Here is a 27476-nt window from a genome sequence, read left to right on the forward strand (position 1 = left end):
AAGAGGAAATGAAAAGAAGGAAAAGAATAAGGAGTAATGAGAGGAAGATATGAGACAGAAGAGGAGGAATAAAATGCTGTTAAATTATTCTGACAATATAAAACGTTAGTTCTATAATAAGTATTCAATGTTTCACATCCCAGTCTGTGAACTATGCTCACATTTCTCTAATTCAATTTATTATCCAAGCATGAGCTATGATGAAACCATGGGATGTATCATAAAATAAAACAACTTTGGTAAAAACAGACTGAGTACCCACAAGAGAATTACAGCTTATGCTCTGTGGCCTTTGGGCTAATGATGCATGATTTGCTGGAGTAATTACAGTCACCCAATTGAATTGTGTTCTGAGATTGCAATTAACGGATTGAGAGGTGCCTTATAGGTCTCTGCATATATCCTTCTTGTGGCATGGAAAAATGCCTATTAATATACCTGGGAGATTCAAGAGAGGATTTAAGGTGCTCTACTTAATTATGTATTCAATTTTCTATACTGTTCTCCCAAGGGAGCTCAGAACGGTTTACATGAAATTATTCAGGTACTCAAGCATTTTTTCCCTGTCTCTCCTTGTGGGCTCACAATCTATCTAATGTACCTGGGGCAATGGGGGGGGGGGGGGGTTAAGTGACTTGCCCAGGGTCACAAGGAGCAGCATGGGTTTGAACCCACAACCTCAGGGTGCTTAGGCTGTAGCTTTACCCACTGTGCCACACTCTCCCAAGCCTTCCAGCTATTGGGATCTAATGAGTTCCTCAGCAGCACTGTGAAGATTCTAAGAAATACAGCCATCTCTACTGGCATCTCTGTTGATGTGCCAATGCTTGTAAATAAGTGCATCAGCGATGCCATTGCCAATACCAGGCAAATATCTTATGTCAACAACATATTTAATGATGGACAATATAAAACAACTAAACACAGGAACTCCACAAACAGTGGGCAATGAGCTGATTGTCTATTAACTGATTTGAACCATAGTAATATTGTTCTATTTATCAACCTTTTGCACCAAATGACCAAGCTGGAAACCAGGATGGATGCATTTATGGGTGGGTGGAGAATGTTGTGTTTTTATGAGAGGCTACAGGAGTATGTGTATGTTTTGGAGACAGGTAAGAATGAACTGGAAGAACTCGTTATGTTTTCATGAGGAATGGATGGATAGGAATATTGATAGGGGTGGGAAGTATATGGGAGTATGAAAGGGCCATCTCTTATCCTTCTACCAATCTGGCTAAGCCTATACACACCACTCTTCTCTGAAATAGATACCAAAACCATGACTCCCAGCAGAATCTGTGTGTAACTGCTGATCCATGTTAGACTGAGGGGCATATTAAACTGAGTCAAAAAGATATTCCACAATTCTAAATCATCCCTTACTCTCTGCAGAATCCAAATATGATAATGTTCTGCACACTTATTATTAACAAAGCTAAGCAGTGAGTAAAAAAAAAAAAACACCCTCTATCCATTGGAACGACCCTCAAAGCAAAACTGAAACCACTTAAGAACGACTGAATCTAGTGTGACATCAGCTTCTTCCTTCCAGATAGTCTATCTATATTGGTCCTCAATGCTCATACCTTGTCACCCTACAGATGAGACGCCATCCTCATGTAGTCCAATTTCACCCTCCAAAACATCAATTTAGTGCAAGAACCCTCAGACTTTTCTGCAAAAGAGATGCAAAGCTTAATTGCCACACTATGAACATCAGCCATCATCTGGCCACATTACCCAGATTGCATCTCTTCCCAAACAAAAAGAAGCTCATTTTCAACAAGGATAAACTTTCAAAAAGTGGCATAAAGGGACAGATAGATTTTTTTTTTTTTGTCAAACCCTTCCAATACACTATTTTCAAAACCTATATTCTAAACAGAAATCTATGCTGTTCATCTTTAGTTCATCCAAATCTCTAGGGGGCATGTTAGAGGTATGATTTAGGAGGACTTATGACTTGGATGTTTTTCTGCCATAATCAAACATTTAAGAAATAAGTCCAGGGCACAAATTAGACATCTGGATCTTGACCTGTTTTAATAATGAATAAATGCCAAAAAGGTGCCCTAATTGACCAGATGACCACTGGGGGGGGGAGATGCAAATGACCCCCTCACTCTCCCAATGGATAATGACCCCCTTCCCAACCCCCCCAAAGTTGTGAATAAACAGTACATACCTGCCTATATGACAGCTTTAGATGTTATGGCTAGTCCTAGTAGAGCAGCAAGCTGGTTCCTAGAATAGCCTGGTGGTAAGTGTAGTCAACCATAGAGAAGGGGACCATGGCCTATACATCATTCTAACTACTACACTTATGGTAGAATATATGAGCCTTCCAAAAACCCACCCAAATCTGACTGTACCTAAATATAGATGCCACCTGCAGGCATAAGGGCTATTGGTGTGGTGTACTGTTGGGTCAAGTAGATTTTGGGTGGGCTTTCAAGGGCTCATGATACATTATACAAGAGTTATAGTGAGATGTGTACCTTGGACCTATGATGTGAAGTTCACTGCAGTGCCCTCCTATGGCCCCACTGCTCTGCTGAGATGTCTGCGTGTCCATTCTAGTACAAATGCTGGCCCCTCCTACATGCCAATGGCTTGTTTTGTGTGTTTTTAATTTAGATTTTTTTTTAATTGAAAATGGTTCAGTTTTGCAGTTTTGAAAATGGACATGTTCACTACTGGATTTTTATGCATATTCCATAAACTGTCTAAACTCGGATTCAAATATATCAAAACTGATTCTTTGCCCCTCCACATCATCCAAATAATGGATAATGGTCAACAATCTGGCTTGTTGGTCCATAGCTCAGTGAAGAAAAATAGAAAATGTTTCAAGATATGAATAAGAGGCTGAACACTCCCTGGGCATACATTTATTTAAATTATACTGGCTGTCACATTTAAAAACCATTTAAAAAAGGGACCATGGATGAACTGGAAAAAAAACAAAAAGCCAATCCAATATCAGCCTTTGCCATCAAGGCATGAGAGCCCCAGACAACTCAACATTGCAATGGCTCAGTCAAAGAAAGCATATTGAACAAAACAAAAATGGCTGTTGATATAAACAAAATAAACAAAACAACTTACATTGCATCCCACTAGCTAAGAAAGATTGTGGATCAAATGGTACTTGTCGGACTCTTAGGTACTAAAAGGGAGATCATAAATTGATCAATGGAAGGTACCCCAAAAGGTCCAGCAATCTGACTCAGTCTCAATTCTTCAGTTAATTTTATCCTTCATGACTATGGCATGAACACTTGCAGAAGCCACATTTCCATGCTGATGGAACAAAGAAGGACCATCAAAAAGAATGACTAAACCCTCAACAACCCCTCACCTCAACTACTCCACATCATGTTGATTCAGATAATGACTAAACCAAGAACAGAGGGCAACTAAATTAATTGGGGAAATAGCCCTAATCAAACACTCCTGGAGCAGCAGGTAGTACTTGTTGAACTGCTTGATCCTTACCAACCACAATACACAACTGGGTTGAAACCATTATATGACTACCTCTATGACTGAATTTATACCCAACATGCTCACAATGTTTAGTGAACTAGAAACATATGCTAGCAAATAACCTACCTCTCTGCCTAACTAGGACTGCAACTGGATATTCTCCCCTGTGAATAGAATACCCATATCTTCTAACAACCTGTGCTCTCTAACACCCTGTGCTCCAGACTAAGCTAAACTAAATCTTAGGTGTATGAGCAAGATCGTAGGAATTTCGAGAACCAGTCTAAGACTGTGGAATCAATGCCTATCTCAGAAAGTTGGTAAATTAGAATATCATGGTGGACAACATCAAAGGCCGCAGATAAAGATAGAGCTCGGCACGATTTACAGGAACTTTAATATAAGGAAGGAAAAACATAATAAAAATTAGTGATTATAAAGAGGGTAACAAGATTTACATTTTTGAGAATAGCCAAGTTTTCAGATGCTTTCAGAATAATTGGAAGGAGCCCAGATTCCACAGCAGGGCAGGAAGGTTATTCCAAAGCAAAGTGATTTTGAAGAAAAGAGATTTCCTTAATTTTCCAGCATAGATAATGCCTTTTAACGAGAGGAAAGATAGTATAAGTTTTTGAATGGATCTGGTAGTATCAGGTCTTGCAGAATTCCAAGATAGTGGAATTGGAGGAGGAAGAATGCCATGCAAGATCTTGAATGTCAGGCAGGTGCATTTAAAGTGAACCCTAGAAATTACTGGAAGCCAGTGAAGTTTTGACAGAAGTGGGGAAACATGATCAAATTTGCTTTTTGCGAAGATCAACCTAGCTGCAGTATTCTGGATCTGTTGAAGTCTTTGAAGACTTTTCTTGGTTAGACTTAGAAAGATGGAGTTACAATAGTCCAGCCTGGAAAGAATGATTGATTGTACAAGGACAGCAAAATGCTGTTGGTGGAAGCAGGATCTCACTTTTCTGAACATGTGGAGACTAAAATTACATTTTTATTTTTTTTTTATCAGAGAGTTAAGATGGTCATTAAATGAAAGTGTGGAGTCAATAATGACGCCCAAAACTTTGCTTGAGAATTCAATCTGCAGTGTGGGTACAGAAGGTAATGAAATGAGTGAGGGAAGCTGATCTAATTTTGGGCCAAGCCAAAGTAGTTTTGTTTTGGACTCATTCAACTTCATTTGTACAGTGAGGGCCCAGGATTGGAGTTTTTTTTATACATTTTATTATATTCTCAATGAGGTTAGTAAGATTTGAATCTATTTCAGGAAGGACAAGGATGTCATCTGCATATGTATATAATAGTTGGAGATATAATATAGGAGATAGTTGGAAAAGTTTCAAAGTAGACATATAGATGTTGAAAAGAATAGGGGACAAAGGTGGTCCCTGCGGGACTCCGCATAACGGCTTCCAAGGAGATGACATGGTGTTATTCATATTAACAGTGTATGAGCGAGATCATAAGAATTTTGAGAACCAGTCTAAAACTGGAATCAATGCCTTTCTCAGAAAGTTGGTAAATTAGAATATTGTGGTGGACAACATCAAAGGCCGCAGTTAGATTGAATTGTAATAAGATTGCAAACTTATTACAAGAGTGTAGTTGTTGAACCTTTGAAATTAATGAGACCAGTAATGATTCAGTGCTGAAATTGGGTCTGAAGCCATATTGGCAAGCTAAAAGAATGGAGAATCTCTCTTAGTAAGATGAGAGCTGAGTAGATATGATAGACTCTAGCATTTTGGTCAGGAGAGGAATATTCGCTATAGGACGATAGCTAGATGGCAAAGATGGGTCTAGATCAGCTTTTTTTTCAGTAATGGGGTTAGGGCAATGTGTCCCATTTCTACAGAAATTAAGCCTGATAGTAAAGCAGAGTTTATGGGGTTCATAATCGAAAGAGAAAAACATCTAAAAACCGGCCTAAGTCGGCACTTGGATGAGCATTGTCAAAATACGTCCAAGTGCTGATAATAAAAACGGGTTTTGGACGTATTTCTAAATGACCTAGGTCTTCATAGTGCCGCTGAATGACCATAGTTAAATGGGGTGTTTCAGGAGGAGTGTCGAAGGCGTGATTTTGGCGGGACGTGGGCAGGCTTAGACTTCTTTGTACTGCATGTATAACTGAAAGTTATACCGCACAGGATCTACAGAACTTGGACATTGTGACTTACACCATTTAAAACATAGTCTAAGTCACAAAAACCTACCTAAAGTGACCAGATAAGCACTGCAAACACATAATACAGACCCACACACACTATCCCAGTGATCACTGACCCCCCCACCCCCATAAAAATTGTGCCTCTAGAACATCATCACCTGGTAGCCTGGTAGTCGTGCTACACAGAGGCATCTTGGAGGTGGGTTAGGGACCCATGGAGAGGAGGCTCCATGCCCATAAGCCCCTGTAATCACTGCATTGATATTGAAACATGTGCACTCCCCTATACACCCCCAAAACCCTTTTGTACTGGCATATAAGTGGCTCCTGCAGCCATAAGGGCTATTGGGGTAGTAGATAAGTGGGTCTAGAGGATTCTGGAGGTGGTTTTGGGGGCTCACCATGACCTATAAGGGAGCTGTAGTGAGATGATGACATGGAACCCTTTTTGTGAAGTTCACAGCAGTGCCCTGTAAGGTACCCCACTATTTAGGTGCCATGTCTGGGTGTTCAGTCCATCACTTTGCACCCCTCCCAAGTCCAACAGGGCTTGTTCTAGGCATTTTTGACTTGGATGATAATGTGGTATAAAGATGGATGATTTAGTGGCTTGGATGATTAGATTAGATAGACGATTTTCAAAACAAAAAAAATTTGGACGTATTTTGCAAAAATGTGTCCTAAGCTATTTTATACTTTAGACGACTTGCGACTTGGATGAAAACGGACTATGCCCTTCCACAAGTCTGGTGAGAGATGAAATAGCCTGCTTGGGAATTTTCTCATTTAGGTAAGAAGGAAACAGGTCCAAGGCACATTTGCAAAATCTTAAATTGTGGTACAATTTTGAAACCTTGGCCTTGGATACATGCTCAAAGATTGGCAAGGTTCTGTCTACTGGAATAGGGTTAGTGTTGCTGGAATGACACAGTGACAGAATTCATCACAGTTCCCGTCCCCACGGATAATCACTGGAAACCATCCCCTTGTTATTCTTTAAGGAGAGAGGGAAAAATCAGAGTTTGAATGGGCAGAACCACTGACCCTTAAGCCTTGCATTGAAGAATGCTGGTGTAGAAGAACTGAGGTTGAGAGAGACACTCATGAATGACAGTCTCTGGTACCCAGTGATGTCATAATGCCGTTTTCCACCAATGCCTAAGAGCCAACCTCATCAGTGATACCACAATGGCTTCATTGTCCTATACTTGGCTCACATAAGAATCAGAGTATGAATGGTCAAAACCACTGACCCTCAAGCCTTGCATTGAAGAATGCTGATGTAGAAGGACTGAGGTTGAGATAGACACTAAAGAATGACATGGGATGGTTTCCCACTGTTATCCGCAAGGACGGGAACAGTGATTAATTCTGTCACCATGTAATTCTCTACAGAGTTTAGACCCCCCAGCCAAGGGTAAAGAAGATCCTGAGGAGGTTTCCCCCTAAAAACAATAGCAATAGATACAATCATTGCTGTCATGTTAGCCACAAATCAACATCATTGAGATTTGCAAAAAATAAAATAAAATTACATTCTACCATACACCAAGGCAGATTGTTTTTTCAATCCTCAGTGGCATACTATGGATCTCTGGAACCTGGATGCAAATGTTTACATTTTTGCTCTTCATATATATCATATTTAGCCACTCAATGAAGTGCAGTTTTATTTCTGGTGGCTTTCCCATAGCACATTTCCTTGTGAAAGAGCTCTTTAGCTTCCATAGCAAACCTTCACATGCCCAGGCCACTAACTTATGAGATTAGTGTGTGGGCCAACTCATAAGGGAAGTACCCACTCAAGTGAACTTAAAAGACCTGAAAACCACTAATTGCTGTAAGAACTAATTGTCTTTCCTTTGAACCTTTAATTTAAAAAGCTTTTAGAAAAATGTCAGAAAAAGACATTGAATGAATGCTCTGTCACTGGTGCTGTGCTTATATACCTAATAGCGTTTTCTGCTTGACTTGGTTTACAAGAAATTTGGTGTTTTATTAATCTTATTTTCAAGAGACCTGCAGCTAATGCAAAGTAGTTTTAGAAACCACTGGCATGCCAAAACACATTGTCCCTAGAGTACTTTAAAAGGCAGCAGAGAACATCAGAAGAAATTTGACATGACAGTAGCAAACTTTTTAATATAAAATATAACTTGGCTGTGTTAGAAAAAAAACTAATGGAAGTAAATGGGAATTCAGCCTACACTTCATAATGTTTTAGAGCACAGGAACCAACTTAGGTATAGGGGAAGTGGGAGTTTAGTTAATTGGATGAGAAGCAGTGGTTGAAGGGGGTGGGAGTTGAAAAGGGTTATTGGGTTGGAGTGGGGCTAATATATTTTTCTGTAATGATGGTACGTTATTATCTCTATGATTTTAATATTAGCTGTTTTAAAGTCTAAGTGGCCATGAGCAGCTTATAAAGAATGAATCATAAATTAAAATACAGTTCATTATTATTGGCTATATTTTGTTAGGTATTGCTCCCAAATTCACAAATGATATAACCAGTGAATACCCACCTCAGACTCATAACATTTCAACACAGTTTCTACAATAACTAGGTAAGTTTTTTTATGAGCAAATTTTAAAGAAAAATTATAACCATAAATATATTATTAGAAAAAATGAAAAGCTACAAAGTTAATATGAAAAAATATTGTTGAAGCAGCAGATTGATGACGACCACAGTGCACAATTCTGTATTGCATAAATACTGCCTATCCTGTACATGGCTGACGATCTAACCTTCAAAGTATGAATTCTCTCTGTGATGAAATGTTATATGTTTACGGTGGGTATTCACTGGTTATACAATTACCGTGTTTCCCTGAAAATAATTTTGGGTCCAAAAAAATTCATTAGGGCTTATTTTCAGGGAATGTCTTATTTTTTTTCATGTACAACAATCTCTTCCTTCCTCTCCTCCACCCCAATTCTTCTTATTTCCTTTCTCCCCCCTCCCATGTGCATCTTTCTATCCCTCCCTCCTATCCCCCTGTGCAGCAGTACCCCACCGAACCTCCCACAGTGAGACTGACATACCTCCTCTCCGAGACCTCCAAAAAGAGCAGTGGCAGTAGTGCTCTGAATGGGCTGCTTTGCGGCCTTCCCTGCTGGGGCCTTCTCTTTGTCATGTCACTGATGACATCATCAGTGATGGCTTATTTGGGGGGTAGGGTTTATATTAGGAGTATCTTTAAAAATCATGCTTGGGCTTATTTTCAAGATAGGTCTTATTTTCAGTGAAACAGTAATATATGAATCTTTAGATAAACTAGCAAACCTCAATCTTTTCAGAAATGTTTATTGTCAGATTTTCTTGTCATTACTTTTTCATCCTTCTTGTCTCACCTTCTTCCCAAAATTTTTAAACAAAATTTCAAGACATTGATAATTATTTATTTAAAACTATTTGCAATCCATCAATCCAAATACAGCTAAGTAGTAATTCTATGATTTGTTGAAAAACTTTATGCACCAATAAATACACACTTAGGACCAGATTCAGTAAATAGGATCCATATTTGGGTACTAGAAAAAATCATTGCCTAGTGCTATTCTATAAAGGGGCGCTCCGGGGTGTGTGTGTGTGTGAGGAAGTCACTGCATTGGCAGGGGGAGGAAGTGGGTAGGGTCGCTACACTGTGAGGTCTGGCAGGGAGGGAAAATTCATCCTGCAGCCCAGGAGCATTAGGCTGCAACTTTGCACAGCTAAGTGTTCCTGGGCCACAGGACTAATACTGCTTATGAGGTAGCTTACAGGCAGTGTTATTCCTATAGGACAAAATTTAGCAATCTGTAGTACTAGAATACTGCAAGTTGCTAAATCCTGCAGTGCATCGAGGTGAGGTAAAGGGTGAACCTTTACTGCACCTTGATGAATCCCTTCCTTAGTGCCAATTTTTTCTGGCACTAAGGCCCTCTTTTACTAAGGTGTGCTTAGTGTTTTAGCGCGTGTTTAGCATGCGCTAACCGCTAATGTGTCCATAGGATAGCATACACGCGTTAGCGTTTAGCGCATGCTAAAAAGCATAGCGTACCTTAGTAAAAGAGGGGGTAAGTCTTGAGCTGACAATGTAAAAAAATATTACACAGGGAAATATCTCATCATGCAAAGTGGAGAGAAATTATAGGTAATGTGCAAAAATAATACTTTATTCCCATTCATATGATACTACATATAATAATGATATTTCTATGAACAGAATTGTGCAAACGTATAATATATGCTCAAAGACCCGGAATCCACCTGACAGTTGGACTTTTTCAATTCAATAATTAAGCAGTGAAGCAGAGATCTACTGTTTGAAAAAAAACAACAAAAAAAAACAACCTATGGGCTTTGATTCGGGTTCTCTGAAGCAGCAGTTGAAACATGGTTCATGTTGGGACCTAAAAAGTTTTTTCAAGATAACTTTGTTCTTTACATTTTTTGAGGTTGTGAAATGCTTGGAGGTTTTTTCATATGAAATATTTCTATATATATATATATATGTACTATGTATATGTATATATATATATATATATACACATACAGTATGGAGCTCTTAATAATAATAAAAAAACATTAAAAAGTGACCTAAATGAGTACTTGAATGATCAAAAAGCCTGATCGTCCAAGTATCCATAATCAAAGCTGGTTTTAGACGTATCTAAAACCAGCTTAGGCCTTTCCCCTGTCTCTAAATGCATAGAGTGACAAAAGGCATTTTTAGAGGAGGGGAAAGGGCGGGAGGTGGGCCAACCTAGACTTAGTTGTAAAGTAAGTATGACCAAAACCTTTAACAGGTTGCCTAGTCGAAACTTATACATTTTGACTTAGACCAAGTGAAAACAGGTATAAGTGCTGAAAAGGGGCAGCGAGCTGATCACGGCGGGAGGTGGGCCGACCTAGACATAGGCATACAGCAGGTATAACCAAAAGTTTAGGCAGGTTGCTAGTTAGCACTTATACTTTTTGACTTAGACCAAGTGCCGAAAAGGGGCCGCTGAGCTGATCGCTGCAGCTCAGTGGCCCCAGCAACCTGCCTACCACCTACTGCAACTATCGCTGCAGGAGAAATGGCTCATCTCTACTTCCACGATAGTGATCGCCCACACGTTTGAACCGCGTCACTTCATGGTGAGCTTTGTAGCAGGGCATCTCCCCTGCTGGCGATCCTCACCTTGAAGTGCTGCCGTTCCGGGGTGGGTGGGCGATCACCATCGTGGCAGGAGAGATGAGTCATCTCTCCTGCAGAGATCCACCCCTCCCTGCGACTCGATCTGGGCAGCAGGGAGCCCAAGCCCTCCTGCCCCAGTGATACCCCCAACAACAAGATCGGGCATGAGGGAGACCAAGCCCTCCTGCCCAGGTGACCCCCCCTTGACAAGATCTGGCAGGAGGGAGCTCAACCCCTCCTCCCAGGTGACACCCCCCCAACAAGATCGGGCAGAAGGGAGCTCAACCCCTCCTGCCCAGGCAATACCCCCCCCAACAAGATTGGGCAGGAGGGAGCCCATGTGTCTAAGGATAGTTGTCGGGGGTGTGTGTGTGTGGGCTTGGGCTCCCTTCTGCCTGGATCATTGTCGAGGGGGGGTTCGCTGGGGCAAGAGGGATTGGGCTCCCTCCTGCCCAGGTCGTTTTTTTTTTTTTTGGGGGGGGGGGTTGGATTCTGTAACCGATGTTATTTTTGACAGAAACCAGTTAGAGAATCCAGCTTTTAGGTGAAGGACTGTCTCCTCCTTCGCCTAAAAACTCTTGTGTTGGACGTTTGGGACTTAGGCTTTTTTTGGTTGATTATATGTTGTTAGTGTAGACATAGTGGTGGTCTGGGCATTTAAACAGTTGAATGTAGAGGCAGGCCATTATCAAAAACAACTTCCTTTTGGATGTTTTTTTTGATAATGGACATTTTCCCTGCTTCTTCTTTCAACGTTTAAGGCCTTAGGCCAAATGGGGACTTAGACTTTTTTTTTACTATGTCCCTCCACATGAATATATATATGTGGTGGTGAGACTTATTTTGTGGGAAGATTTTCCAGGTGGTCTCTGAGCATATTATACATTTGCAACATTATTTTTACAGAGATATCATTATTATATGTAGTATATTGTGACTGGGAATACAGTATTATTTTTGCACATTGCTAAATTTTGAGCACCATTTATAGAGCTGCTGGCAATCACTTAAAAAGGCAGCAATTGATTCAGAACTGCTACATCCAACCCCACATCAGCTAACGGGCTTAGCAAAAGTTGATGAACCACTAAATTAAATGCATCTGAAATGTCATACTGCAAACCACAAAGTAGAACACAACTCAATTTTAATTTATTGCAAAAAGGCTGCTGAATAGTCAAAAGTCAGAACAGAAAGTTGTCTGTAAAAATCTCCCACTGAACATGTAATCATTTCCTTATCTCCCTCCATCCAGGGGCCAAATTGAAGATTTTGGTACCCATAGCCAATACCAAACAGCAGATCTCAGAGAAAGTGGGTGGGGGAGCATCAGAGATGTAAAAGATTGAGAACCAGAAGCATAGGGAGGCTATAGAGCCACAGTGGCATCCGTTTAAAGCAGCACATGCACATGACTTAATAGCAGGGGGTTCTCAACCTCTAGCCAGTCTTGTTTTCGGGATACCCAAAATGATATGCATAAGATAGATTTGGATACATCAGAGGCAACATATGCGAATCTATCTCATGCATATTCATTATGGAATTCTCAAAAACCAGGTGTGTCCTGAGAACTGGGTTGAGAACACCTGGCGATTAGAACAGCCAATTTAGGATGCTTTTTGGATGTCTATGTTTTTTAAATTATGAACCCATTAGGCTATAAGTGGTATATAAGTACTTAAAATAAATAAAACCTAGAAGAATCAGTCCTTGCTTAAAAGAGCTTACAGTCTAGTCAAGACAGACAAAGTGGATCAGAATGGGCTCTTTATTGGCCCAGGTATCTAGTGCCTTCAGTTGGCTGCTTTTTTTTCTGCTTAGGTTTCAATTCCAATTCTGCCTTCAAACATGGGGTCCTTTTACTAAGGGATGCTAACCGTTTTAGCGCACGCTAATCGATTTAGCGTGCCTATAGAATATAATGAGCACGCTAGCATTTAGCGTGTGCTAATCGTTAGCGCATGCTAAATTGATTAGCGTGCTTTAAATCAGCTAGGGCGCCATAATAAAAGAGGGGGCTTGTGACTTTGGAGGTCAGGATAGATAAAAGAGCAACAAGATATTGCAAAGAATGAGGCTGCAGATCTGTGTCAGAATTTGTCACCATTCTAGGATAAAGAGAGTAATCCAGCACCTGAAGGAAATTTATAAAGATCGTTTTAAATTGCCCCATAGTTACCTAATCAGAAGAAACCAAATATCTTGAGCTGGAAATTAAATTTGTGGAAGCTTCTGCTCTGTTTTCACAATCTTTTTATAGCATTCACCTTGTTTGGCTTTCTTTTATTTTTCTGAACTCAGCGGTGCCATTTTGTCTCACAATGAATTCTTATTATGATATTACACGGTATTTTACTGAAGTAAATCCCCTGCTGACCTAGAAAGGACCTTCCTCTTACAACAGAAATAATATTATATATAGAAAACGGTGGACAATGTGATTGCAATTTCTCGAAGGTATACCTTTATCACAGTTTGGCTGATTTTCTAAACCTTTTAAACTTTTAACCTGAAGAGATCAGTCCAAAACCAAAAGGATAAAAGCCCTGACCATATAAACTTTTTGTATTTTATGTTTAGCGTGATGGTGGGGGTGGGTAGGGGAGAAGACCATTGATGAATCAAAACTAAACTACCTACTGAGCTTGGTGGAGATATTATTGTTGGAGAAAATGAATGAATTGGGAGGAAAAAAAACAAAACCTTCCTACAGATGATGTAGATGTACATATTTTGAAGGCAAGTTGTGGAAGGATTTATGAAGCATGAATGATCTCATTTTTTTTTTTTTTAGTAAAATGATAACCAAAGGATTTGAACAACATAAGATTGGTGTTGGGTTAACACAAGGTTAACAGTTGACTAAGGAGTCCTTTTACAAAGTCACACTAAAATGTGGCCTGAACTTTGATTTGCATGTGGGTTTCCCCGTGCACTGAGGCCACTTTAGCATAAAATGCCCATATTTTCCACAAGCTCAATAATGGTTACACGCTAGTCTTCCTATTAGTGCATGGCCTTTAGCACATGAGCCCTTAACTACACCTATTTTGTAGGTGTTAAGGGCTCATACACTAAATATGCGCTAATCGGTTAGTGCATGGTGTTATATCTCCGCTGATTAGTACTGGGCATGCTCTATTCTCCGTCCTCAAACACACTCCCAGCACTAAAAAATAATTATTTTTTTTTTAGCATATTGGAAGCATATGTAGATATTGGAAGAATATGTAGCATATTGGAAGCATATGTAGATACCAAAACTATCTGAGATGACTGAATACATCCCACAAGAGTGGATTTTAACCTGTAGTAGAAACATGATGGTAGATAAAGGCCAAATAGCCCATCCAGCCTGCCCATCCGAAGTAACCATTATCTCTTCCTCTCTCTAAGAGATCCCACGTGACTATCCCAGGCTTTCTTGAAATCAGACACCGTCTCTGTCTCCACCACCTCTACCGCGAGACTGTTCTACACACCTACTAACCTTTCTGTAGAAAAGTATTTCCTTAGATTACTCCTGAGCCTATCACCTCTCAACTTCATCCTATGACTTCTCATTCCAGAGCTTCCTTTCAAATGAAAGAGACTCGACTCATGCGTATTTACGTCACATAGGTATTTAAACATGCTTGCTACAGTTTTGTGAATAGACCCTGAAATCTGGAAAGAAACAGCTATGTGTGGATACATTTTCCAACATGTTATGCTAGTTTTCAGTATACTGACACATTTACACCACTTTTGGAGTAGGCGTGTGTGTGCTGGTGTTGCCCATTATTGGAGATGGTTTGGGGAATCTATTTTATAAAGACACATGGAGAGGCATTTTTGATATTGTGTTGAAGTCCGACTTTGGATATCTTGAGAAGTGAGTCCCAAAAAATTGGGTGGGAAAAATGTTCATTTCCAAAACCACTAGTCGTCTATTTTTTTTTAAATGACCTGTTAGATGGCTTGCACCCTCAGTGTACCTATATTTTCTGTCCATTTTTGACCAACAAGACGTCCAAATGAAAAACACACAAAACAAGCCATTTGGATGTAGGAAGGGCCAGAATTTTTAATAGACTGGACTCATGGCCATGCCAGCAGAGCAGTGGAGCACCTTAGAGAACACTGCTGTGAACGTAACATAGTAACATAGTAGATGACGGCATCTAGTCTGCCCAACCTGATTCAATCTAAAAATTTGTTGTTTTTTTAAATTCTTCTCCTTAGCTATTTCTGGGCAAGAATCTAAAGCTCTGCCCGATACTGTTCTTAGGTTCTAAATACTGAAGTCTCCGTCATAGCTCACTCCAGTCCTTCTATACCCTCCCAGCCATTGAAGCCTACCCCAGCCCATCCTAGCCCAAATGGCCATATACAGACACAGACCATGCAAGTCTGCCCAGTACTAGCCTTAGTTCTTCAATATTTACTATTATTTTCTGATTCTAGATCCTCTGTGTTCATCCAACGCTTTTTTTAACTCGCTCACCGTTTTCCTCTCCACCACCTCTCTCAGGAGCTCATTCCAGGCATCCTCCACACTCTCCATAAAGAAGAATTTCCTTATATTGCTCTTGAATCTCCCACCCCTCAACCTCAAATTATGTCCTCTGGTTTTACCATTTTCCTTTTTCTAGAAAATGTTTTATTCTACGTTAATACCTTTCCAGTATTTGAACATCTGAATCATATCTCCCCTGTCCTTCATATAAAGGGTGCCAGATATGCAACTCACCATAACCCCTTTATAATATATGTTGAGCCCTCCAAAACTCCCTCAAAACCTACTGCACCCCAACCTGTCTAGGACCGCATTAGCCAATATGGCTGCAGGTAGAACATATATGGCAGTACAGTAGGTTTTGGTGGACTCACACTTTCTACCATAAACTATGGGCCTGGGTTCCCCTCTCTATGGTTCATTACCCCACCCTCCAGGCTGCTCTACTAAGATTTCCCATTCCAGGTGCTGCTGTTTTACAGACATGTATGTACTGTTTCATTCAGATCTTTGGGGGGTGAAAGGCTGTCAGTGACCACTGGAGGATTGAGGTGATCATGACTTAATCCCTTCAGCAGTCATCTGATCAGTCTGGGTACCTTTTTGGCCCTTATGTGCTTTTAAAACAGGTCTAGCTCCGAATGTCTAAATGGTGTCCTGGGTGCCTTGGTAAATGTTTGTTTATTGCCACAAGATATCCGAGAGCTAAGCCTGCCCTAAGCCCGCCAATAACATGCCTCCAAGATGCCTCTTTGAACTTTGGATACATCGCAGACAAAGCCAAGCAAGATGTCTAGTAAGTAAGTTTTGAAAATGGTGATTTGGACACATTGGCACTTAAATGTCCAAATGTCACTTTATGGGGTTTTTTTTGTTGGGATTTTTAATGTCTCTATGTTTTGAAAATAAGCCCCTTAGTTGCTTATGCTGTCTTTATTATGTAGAAATAAGTGTCTTTTTAGACTAGGTAGGTGGTCTATAAATATTTAAAATAAATAAATACATTTTCACATAGACACCCTGCTATAAAATCAGACCTGATATTGCAGACTTTGTTAGTCATATCAGGTGAATGATTAATGGACTTTCTAGAGCAAAAGCAACTATACGTTCAAGCTGTATTTAGCTTTGCATATTGAGTATACTACAAGTTAGACCTTGTGAAAGTTCTCTCAGTAATCTCTCTGGTATTAAATCAGACATGTTCGTTCAATATGCTGTGTGATTTATTCAGGTTGATTAGTTAAGCCATGCAGTTGAACTCCAATTCCAGTCAGGGATTGATACTTTAATGCATGCATTTATTTCTGCTACATAAACTGGATTACCTGTAAGCAACATCCCTCTAAATAACAGAGCTTTTACAAGAAAACAAAATGCAACATCTTGCTTTTAAAGAAAATAGAATAAAGTGAATTCCAAGAAACCTATACAGCTTAGGGGGGCAACTGACCTGATAGGAGTCTTATCATGAAACTATTTACAAATGCCTCGGTCAAAAAAATCCTTCTTCACTCTTTGGAAGTTATGTATGATTAGGGGCTCCTTTTACGAACGCGCACTAGGACCTTAACGCGTGGAATAGCACGTGATAAATTACCGCATGCGCTAGCCGCTACTACCTCCTATTGAGCAGGCGGTAGCTTTTTGGCTAGCATGCGCTAATCTGGTGTGTGCATTAAAAACGCTAGCGCACCGTTGCATTCAGAATACTGGTCTAGTACTTAGCATACTGGACTATTGTAATTCAGTTCATCTGGCAGGCCTTCGATCAAATTTACATAGATTGAACAAAATCCAGAATGCTGCTGTGCATCTATTTTTTGGTTTAAAGAAATCGAATCATGTTATTCCATATTATAGACAACTCTATTAGTTGCCTTTTGAGGCCAGGGTTTGATTTAAATTTGGGACTCTTTGTTACAAAGCCATATATATGGTCAGGCACCTGGTTATTTACTAAAGCAATTTACCCTTTTTAAGGTGGATCGTCCACTAAGGATAACTTCATTGTTTGTGTTCCCTCCAGTGCGAGAATGTCTTTATAAAAACGTTTTGCATCGAACAATTGCATATCAGGCTGCTAGCTGGGATTCGAAACTGCGTATTTTGGGCTCCTTTTACTAAGCTGCGATAGCGTTTTTAGCGCACGCAGCATTTTAGCGCCTGCTAACCCCACGCTATGCGGCTAAAACTAACGCCAGCTCAATGTAAACCGCATCGAAATGGAAGGTATTGCGGTCTAGAAATGTATTTTAATATAATGTAATGTAATTTCAATTCCAAACACCAACCCACCTTCTAAGCACCAATACCTGTCTTATCATTCCCTCTGTAATTTCCCCCACCTGAGCACAGTGTGTTGATGCACCTTCTTGTCCAGTTTGTCTGTCTTGACTAGATTGTAAGCTTTTTTGGGTAGAGACTGTCTCTTCTGTGTTTTGATGTACAACGCTGCATGTGAATATGTCTAATAGCACTACAGTATAGACTTGATTATTATTGTTAGTAGTATTTCCTGGAAAAGGAAAATCAACCAACCGAAAACCAACATTTCTCACAATGGTTTGCAACCACTATGACCATTCACTTCTTCTACTGCTTTTTTTTTTTTTTTTTTTGGGGGGGGGGGGTAGAGCTCACTCTTATTTTTCATTCCCTGACAGGCCCTCTTCTTTCTTCTTTTCTTCCATTATTTCTTCTTCTCAAAATTGTTCTCATCTCAGTTTCTCTCCTTCCTAGGTTTTCGACACCGATTTCCTAACCATTAGGTAATTAGTCTCTAGCTTATTTGGTGGTTCTCTCAGAGGAAAAGAAAACACAGCTGTTCTACTGCTTACTCACATATTTTAGTGACTTTCTTATAATATTATGCTATTCTTAAAAATGAATTTTACCCCATTAATATTGAAAAATAATGATTAAGAAACTATAAATGCACACTTAAATGGCTTTCACACTTTAAAAAAGGCACAGAGAGGGCAACTTGCAATGAATAGCCACCCTACTGAGCAGAAAAAAATGGTCTTTATCTGTCTTTATTTACTATGTTATGAGTAATATGTAAAACCACAGAGCAAATTCAATAGCAGCAGTTAATCATAAGTCAGAACTTCAAAAGAGACTATCCCACACTAATTTTGTACTAAATTGTGGAGCAATCACAGATAAGAATTGCAATTTTGTAAACTTTTATCCAAGGCACCAATTTATTTAAAACCCAATTTTCTATAACCGTGGATAGCTAGCAAGCTGCATTCAAGCATCAATTTCAAACTTTGTGAAACATGAGGACCACATCCAAGATGGCAAAGATCCTAGAGGTGTGACAGTGCTGGTCTGTGAAACTCAGCAACTAATCTTTTGTGTGTGTGGGAGGGGAGGGGGTTGCTTTTCAGGGTGTCAGGTCAAAAGCGCGCCGGGACAAAGGCGCGTGCAGACAATTGAGCGCAGCGCGGAGGTGCGCGCCGAAGAAAAATTACTGTTTTTAGGGACTCCGACGGGGGGGCATGGGTGGGAACCCCCCCACTTTACTTAATACAGATCGTGCCGCGTTGTGGGGGCGTTGTGAGGGGTTTGGGGGGGGTTGTAACCCCCCACATTTTACTGAAAACTTCACTTTTTCTCTGTTTTTAGGGAAAAAGTTAAGTTTCCAGTAAAATGTGGGGGGGTTACAACCCCCCAAGCCCCCCACAACGCCGCCGCGATATGTATTACGTAAAGTGGGGGGCTCCCCAACAAAAACCCTACAAACAGTAATTTTCTTCGGCGCGCGCCTCCATCTTGCGCTCAGTTGTCGGCGCATGCCTTTGTCTTCCGCAATTATGTATATGAACCGCTTCTCAGTATGGGTAAGAGGAAAGATTAACCCCTTCTTTTACTAAGGTGCGCTATGCTTTTTAGCGCGTGGTAAATATTAGCGTGCGCTAATCACGCGCTAAACGCTAACACATGCATGTTATCCTATGGATGTGTTAGTGGTTAGCGCACGCACTGATTTAGCGCGCACTAAAACGCTTAGCACACCTTTGCAAAAGAGGGACTAAGTCTGGGTGCACCTAGCAGTGTCTCTGCCTGTGGTCCAAACTACCATTACTAACCCCCCCCCCCACACACTTTTTTTTTACAAAACTGTAGCACAGTTTTTAGTTCTGACCAGGGTGGTAACAGCTCCGATGCTCATAAGAATTTTATGAGCGTTGGATCTGTTACCGCTACAACTGGCAATAAAAACGCCTTTATAAAAAGGAGGGAGGGAGTAAATTTGTAGAGTGTGCAACTTAAAAAAAAAAAAAAAGTCATATTGTTTGTTTTCCCACGATTTTTGTCTCAGCAGTAGTGTTCAATCTCAAACAGCAGATGCTTAGGGCTCCTTTTATCAAGGTGCGCTACGGGGGTTAGCGCGTCGGACATTTCATCACACGCTAACCCCCGCGGCACACCAAAAAACTAACGCCTCGTCAATGGAGGTGTTAGCGACTAGCGCGGCAGGTGGTTGAACGCGCGTTAACCGCCTACTGCAGCTTGATAAAAGGAGCCCTTAGTAATGGTACTCCTATAGTTTAATATAGCACTCACTCTGGTTTGCTGCTATGGCCTCTACAGGATCAGCCCCATCCAATGCTTTGACAGCAGCTCCTGATTGGTGAGGCCCGACTTTAGGGCAGGAAGAGGCGGTCGGAGCATACCTCGAGTGATTTCCTTCACTCGCTGGCGCTCTAGCTGCTCTCTCCTGCTTCTCCGGCTGCCCTCTCCTGTCTCCCCCAGCTAAAAAACGTATTCGCGTTTTTTCAGCACTCATGGGGGTTCCTGGAACGGAACCCCTGTAAATATCGGGGGAATACTGTAATGCAGTTCAACGCTGGCCTCCTAGTAAAGGACTTGGCTTTGTTGAAGGATAGAAATCATGAAAGAGGAAATATTTCTGTGGACAGAGGTTGAGAAGACTGTATTTAGCCTTTAGGTAAATACTAGCATGCTGAACTGGTCAGTGTGATTCTAATTAATTATTTATTTTAAAAATTTCTATACAATTCTTATATACATAAAATAATAACAAATACATCAACACAAATTAAAAGACAAGTTACATTAGACTACCATGTTCCTGTTTCTAATATGCCAAGGGAACCTGAAACATACCCCAATCTTCAATCAGTTATGAAAGGCTCTCACAAATTTTATAGATGTTTTATAAGACAAAGTCTGCACATAGTCGCAGTGAACCTTTCAATGAAACTTAGAAACATATAAAGCATAGATAAAGCATAGAAGCAGATAAAGGCCCAATGGCCCAATCCAGTCTGCCCTTCCTAGTAAGTTAACCCCTGTAACGCTGCTGTATCAAATTTATAACAAATGTAACTACCCAGAACATATAACCTAGCTGCCAGATTAACTTCCCCATACACTTATTGTCTAGAATGTATAGGTAACTTGACCGAATATGTATCGTCTATAATGTAAATGTAACATCAACGAAATTGTAACTTCGCTGTAAATGTACAGTCTCTTCATCTGTTAACCGCATAGAACTTCCATGGTAATGCGGTATACAAGAATAAAGTTATTATTATTATTATTATTAATAACCATTATCTCTTCCTCTCTCTAAGAGATTAACTTCATCCTATGCCCTCTCATTCCAGAGCTTCCTTTCAAATGAGACTCGACTCATGCACATTTACATTACGTAGGTATTTAAACATCCCCCATACACCTTATGATGAAGACCACACACCATTTTAGTAGCCTTCCTCTGGACCGACTCTGTCCTTTGTATATCTTTTTGAAGGTTAGGTCTCCAGAATTGTACACAATATTCTAAATGAGGTCTCACCAAAGTCTTATATAGGCCATACCTCTCCCTATGTACCCTAGCATCCTTCTAGCTTTCACCGTCACCTTTTCAACCTGTTTGGCCACCTTAAGATTATCACATACAATCATACCCAAGTCCCGCTCTTCTGTCTTCTGTTCTTCACCCCCCCTAAACTGTACCATTTGTTTGGGATTTTGCAGCCGAAATGCATGACCTTGTATTTCTTAGCATTAAATTTTAGCTGCCAAATTTCAGACCATTCTTCAAGTCTTTATTTTTCAGGTCTTTATTTATGTTGTCCACACCATCGTGGGTATCTGATCTATTGCAGATTTTGGTATAATCCGCAAAGAAGCAAATCTTACCCAACAGCCCTGCAGCAATATAGTTTATAAAAATGTTAAAAAGAACAGGCCCAAAAACAGAACCTTGAGGCAAACCTTTCCTCAAAGCGATCTCCGTTGATCACTACCCTGTTGCCTTCCACATTCTTGGACCTGCCACAGAGACAGATGCTATACAGTTGTTGGTTTTTTTTACAATGTACATCATGATTGTTTCCCAAAGTTAATCTCATTGCAGATTCTGATTGCAATGCTCTATTTCAGAACCTGGGTCAGATACCCTGGTGCCTTCCCATACAGTACTTGATTCAATGGGCAACCAGTATGAACTTTTCAAAACTGGAGTTATATGATCATACCATGACAGTCCAGTGATGAGCCTTGCAGCTATATTCTTTATCAACTACAGGGCCCGAACCCTTGCTTTAGTCTATTTTGCTGATAACAAGACTTTGCAAGACAATTTGGAAATCTATCACTGCTAACATTGGTCTAAACTCTTGACAGAACCCTCATCTGCATGAATGCTGCCATAATTATATACAGAATATGATTTTCTATAGATATGATTTTCTATAGACAGGTGACTATCTAAATAAACACCTAATAATTTCATACAAGAAGTAACAACCAGTTTTACATTTTGCAATTCAGCTTCCTACACCTGTAACAAATACTCATTATTCCCAACAAACATCAATTTTGTTTTCTGTATATTTAATTTCATCATTTATACCTGTGAATATATTTTTGTTTACACTGACAACATGATCAGCATAAATTTATTGGAATATATCAACCTATCCTAGATAAGAAGAGTGTGCCTTATGATTTGCAGCTGGGCTCTATGTACGTGCAATATACAGTTCAAGCTCCTATTGCTGACCTACAAGTGTGTTCATTCGGCTGCCCCTCAATATCTTTCCTCTCTTCTCTCTCCTTATACACCTCCCAGAGAACTCCGTTTCTCAGATCAGCTGCTTTTAGCTGTAACCTTCTCCTCCAATTCCAAACTTTGTTCCTTTCATCTAGCTGCTCCCTAGGCCTGGAATAAACTACCCGAGTTTGTCTGCCAAGCCCCTTCCCTTCCCTTGCTTAAAAGCAGACTGAAAACCCATCTTTTTGATATAGCCTTCAGTTCATTACCCTATTCCCCACTGCCCTCCAACCCAGCCAGCAGAGTAACTGTTCCCCTTTATTTATTTATTGAAAATTATTTATAACCCGCCTATCTACAAATCTAGGCGGGGAACAATACACACATACAAAATCAGTCCAAATGACAAACAAAAATGCAAATAAAAACAAAATTAAAATAACTTGTTCCCCTTAACTGTATCCATGACATATCGTTTGTCTGTCTTATCTGTTTAGATTGTAAGCTCTTTCGAGCAGTGACTGTCTTCTTCTTCTTCTTTGTGACTCTGTATAGCGCTGCGAATGTCTGGGAGCACTTTAGAAGTAATTAATAGTAGTAATAGTGTGAAGAGTTTCAGTCTTTGGGAAGCAGAGCTGAGATTGTGATGTCACAATGCCTCATTCCACCAATGCCTAAGAGCCAACCTCATCAGTGATGTCACAATGGTTTGATTGTCCTGTACTCCCCTCTGCCCTCTAACCAAGCCAGCTGATTAACCGTTCCCCTTAACTGTATCCATGACATCCTTTATGTCTGTCTTGGCTGTTTATATTGTAAGATCTTTCGAGCAGGGACTGTTTTCTTCTTCTTTGTGACTCTGTACAGCGCTGCGAACATCTGAGAGTACTTTAGAAATAATTAATAGTAGTAGTAGCATGGATGGGCATAAACTTTTTCTTCTGTTATCTACTAAGCTTTCTTCAAGTAAATTTTGGAGTTATCCATATGTATTTGTTTATCATATTTGCAGTTTGTATATTATGACTTGATTTCCTACTGGTAAAAAATCATGCTGCTTTGCATCCTTAAATCTGTTTGGATGAAGATACACCATTCTTCTTTCCTGTAGTGGTGACTCTATTTATTTATCAACTACTGAGGTCAGACAACTTGACCTGAAGTTGCCTGGATCCTTTTCCCTAGTGCCACTTTTATGAAGAGAGAAATTTACTTCTGATGTACTGTATACCGTAAAGCCATTCCAAACTATATATCTAGGGCAACGTCCCGCAAACGTTTTTACTCGGTGGCACAATAAACTCTGGAGGGTAAACAGAAATGCGCAGACATTGACATGATGATGTCACATGCATACATGATATTATCACATCGATGTCTGCGCATGTACAAAGGTCCTGCAAACAGGGTCCTGAGCCGCCAGTGTGGGGGTGCTGGTGTAAGAGAGGCACAGAGAAGAGAAGAGGCACTGGTACGGGTGCCGGCTGACTGGCTACAGGATGTGCATCTCGCCATGAGAGGCACGTCGTATAGGCAGTCAGCTGGCGCCTCTCCTCCTCACCGGCATCTCATGGCACACCAGGAATCTCATTGCGACACACTAGTGTGCCACGGCACACAGTTTGCAATACACTGAACTAGGGGCTGATTCTACAAACGGCGACCCGATTGTAGGTGGCGGTAAACGTCCTACCACTGTCCCATAAGCCAATTGAGTTGCATGTTTTAAAAAAAAAAATAAATCCATGCCGCGAAGGACGCCTACAATATAGGCATCTGAGTCATGCCAACGAGGGCATGCGCACCATTAGTATCAGGTTAAATGTTTACTGGCATGTGCTTTTGGCTAGCTGGGTACTTTGTTCAGCTTCTTGTGAACAAGGGTTGGAGCTCCACAATTGGCACCACTGAGCTGGTTGTCTGGATACAGGGTGAGGGTAAGGGTGGGGAAAACATGTTGCTCGCAGACTGGACATGGGGAGAATGAGAAACCAGCAGGTTAGAAACAGAGGTACTGGACAAGAGTGGGGGAGGGGTTCAGAAATAAGATGCTGGCAGGTTGGATGGGGTAGTGAAATGCGCAGGGGTGAGAAGCAGTTGAAACAATAATAGCTCATATCATTACATTTTGGAATCGTTTCCTGTTTTCCAACTGAAGCAAAAATGAAGATGCTGTTTAATGGTCAATTTATATTCAAAGAAACAGCAAGCAGTGATTTGTAAGTTTTGTAAAGGTGAATTTAAATATTTTCGCAGCACATCATCTTTGTTTTACTATCTCAGCACTGGGGAGGGCTTCAATAGCTGGGAGGGCGTAGATGGGCTGGAGTGAGTTTTGACAGAGACTTCAGTAGTTGGAACCCAAGCACAGTACTGGGTTGAGCTTTGGATTCTTGCCCAGAAATAGCTAAGAAAAAAAAAAAAAATTAAATTAAATTGAATCAGGTTGGGCAGACTGGATGGACCAATTGGGTCTTTATCTGCCGTCATCTACTATGTTACTATGTCAAAAATGTGTTTTCTTCACAGCAGCAATTGAAGGATTCTAGCCAGTGTCAGCCCACCCTAATTCAGTTACAAGAAAAGAGTCAGACCAAGCCAATTGATTCAAATAAAAATGAAAATATTAGAAATGCTTTCAATGGAAGTAAAACCTGGATTTCTAGATTTGTCCTCCTTTTTCTGGAGCCATATGGAAACCCTACAGGGATGTCTGTGTGGTCATTCTTCTAAGAATGTTGCCAGACAGATGTCCTTGTCCTTGCTTTTTTGTCGTGCATATGTTAGATGTTTCAGTTTATAAAATAGTTGTTCATGCTGGAAGTCCTCAGCACATGGATGTCCATCTCACAAGGAAGATGGGCATCTGTTTGGTACGTTATGAGCTGGAGATTCTATTCTGACTTGGATGTCCTTTCAAAAGTGCCCCTCCACATTAATGTCTCTTTACACAATAAAATAGTTTTGAAGTAAACACCACCATTCCTGCCAGGAATTAATCAGTATTTCTGTCTCTTGTGTGCAGGCAGTTATTTGGACTGTTCATAGCTGCAAACGGGTTCAGTCATTACTCCTACATAAGCTGTATCTACAAATTGGCATCAATGTTATCCTCTCGTCTTCCTTTATACAAACATTTATCATTTTCTGTTTTGGTACATTGCCATTCTCTTATTATATGTGTTCACTTTTCTGATGGAAAATCAGAGTTTCTCTTCTTTTTCTAATCTGGTTACATTTAGCCTTGTGTAATATCCAAAGTGGCTTACAACTTGTAGAGAAGTAACCATTTAAAATGTCAGCATAAAAGGAAAAATATTCAACTCTTAAAGGATACAGTCAAAGAAATCAATAGTGGAGTCACATAAGAGAATTTTGTCAATTTAAATATTAATCTGGCAGCTTTTTTTATGTTTCACAAAGCTATTTGGATGCCGTATAAATTATCAAAAAATTAAAAGTGTTAAATCCAATAAATGTTGGTCATGTTTAAAGGAAGTGGTACCTTAGTTCACTCACTATACTATTATGATAATATTCGTGATTATTGGCTAAAAATTTGGGATATAATCTACAACTTGTTGAAAATCAAAGAACTATTAACATTAGATGTTAATGGTATTGGACCATCTTGGGCTCAGGCAACCAATATCTGTGGACCAATCAAAATGATTAAGAATATTGCTTAATTTGGCCATTAAAATTATCTTAAAACACTGGAAGGATGTATCGATGGTAGAATATATAACTTGGTTGAATACTGTGTGTATGACTGCTAAATTTGAGCGTATTGCTGCTGAAAGATTAAGGGCCTCTTCTATCAAACTGCACTAGCAATTTGTAGTGCGATGAGCCGCGCTGAATGGCCCATGCTGTTCCCGATGCTCATAGAGTTTCTATGAGCGTCGGGAGCAGCGCGGGCCATTCAGCACAGCTTTCTGTGCTAAAAACTGCTAGCGCAATTTGATAGAAGAGGCCCTAAATGCGTTAAATAAATTTAATAAAATATGGGAGCCTTTGGATTATTACAGTTATGCGCTTGTTAAAATAAGAGGATTTGTTTTGCGTGGTATACTTTACTGTTGTATCTATGATAGCATTAATGAGTATTGTTATTTGGTGTTTGTATTGTAATGTTTCTTTATTATCGTTTATATATACATTTGATTCAAGTTTTAATACATTGTATTGTATTATATGCAAATTTTAATAAAAATTATTGAACTATAAAAAAAAAAAATCTAGCAGCTAAAATGTGTAATAATTGCAGCAATTAGCCCTGTGGAGATAATGTTATAAAAGTCGATTTGCAGCAATATCAATTGTTGAGTTAATATTGCAAAAGAACCCTCATGGAAATAAGTTTGAAAGACTCTAAGGCCCAGATTCTCTATCGCTGTTGGCAGCTGCCTTAAAAGTGGCCGCCAATTGCATATCAATCATGCAACGGTGCCATTTAGAGAATCGCGCTTCTGGCATAGGTAGGCACCGGAAATGTAGACCAGGGTTTTCAAGGCTTACATTTCTGGCAGCTACCTTTGATGTGAATTGCACCTAATACTAATTCTGGCGCTAGTCATGTCTACAATAGCATTAGGTGCTAGTAGGCACCTTATAATTTTTTAAAGTAGCATTTTGAATGGTGTTTCCCTCTTAAGCACTGGTAGGGCACTTAACAGCATCTAAGTTAAGGTGCCATTTATAGAACATGGGCCTGAGTTATTTAAGAGTGAAAAAAACTTTTTAAAAAAAGTTAATTATTTGAAGATCAAAACAAAGATTGATTTTATAGCTTACACTTCCCCCAGAACACAATGAAATAGATTCAGGCAAAAGTTTAGCACTTTTTAACAAATCAAAGTATATTGGGGTAGATATTTAATGAGTGGCAGTCAGAATTATTGCCCACTAAACCGCCGGCCGTGCTAGCCGCTACCACCTCCTCTTGAGCAGGCGGCAGTTTTCCTGATAGCGGGGGGGGGGGGGGGGGGGGAGTTAGCACGTGATGAAAAGTCACGCGCATTAAACCCGCTAAAGCGCCTTCGTAAAAGGAGCCCTAAATTAGCCCTAGATGTTCGTTGCTGGGCCATG

At 40.1% G+C, this 27476-nt stretch overlaps 1 protein-coding gene across 3 annotated transcripts in view; it reads right to left on the reverse strand.

Annotated features, from left to right (window-relative positions):
• The window catches only part of CDH10 (cadherin 10), a 518016-nt gene that overhangs the window by 315226 nt on the left and 175314 nt on the right, over nucleotides 1-27476 (reverse strand). Inside the window, exon 4 of one of the 3 annotated variants that reach the window (XM_033934922.1) lies at nucleotides 1593-1681. The exons of the other annotated variants lie outside the window; for them this stretch is intronic. The gene's annotated coding sequence lies outside the window, so the exon portion shown is untranslated. The remainder of the gene's footprint in view (nucleotides 1-1592; nucleotides 1682-27476) is intronic. 3 annotated transcript variants of the gene reach the window in all.

This window comes from Geotrypetes seraphini, chromosome 2, assembly GCF_902459505.1.
Source record: "Geotrypetes seraphini chromosome 2, aGeoSer1.1, whole genome shotgun sequence".
Classification (NCBI taxonomy): domain Eukaryota; kingdom Metazoa; phylum Chordata; class Amphibia; order Gymnophiona; family Dermophiidae; genus Geotrypetes; species Geotrypetes seraphini.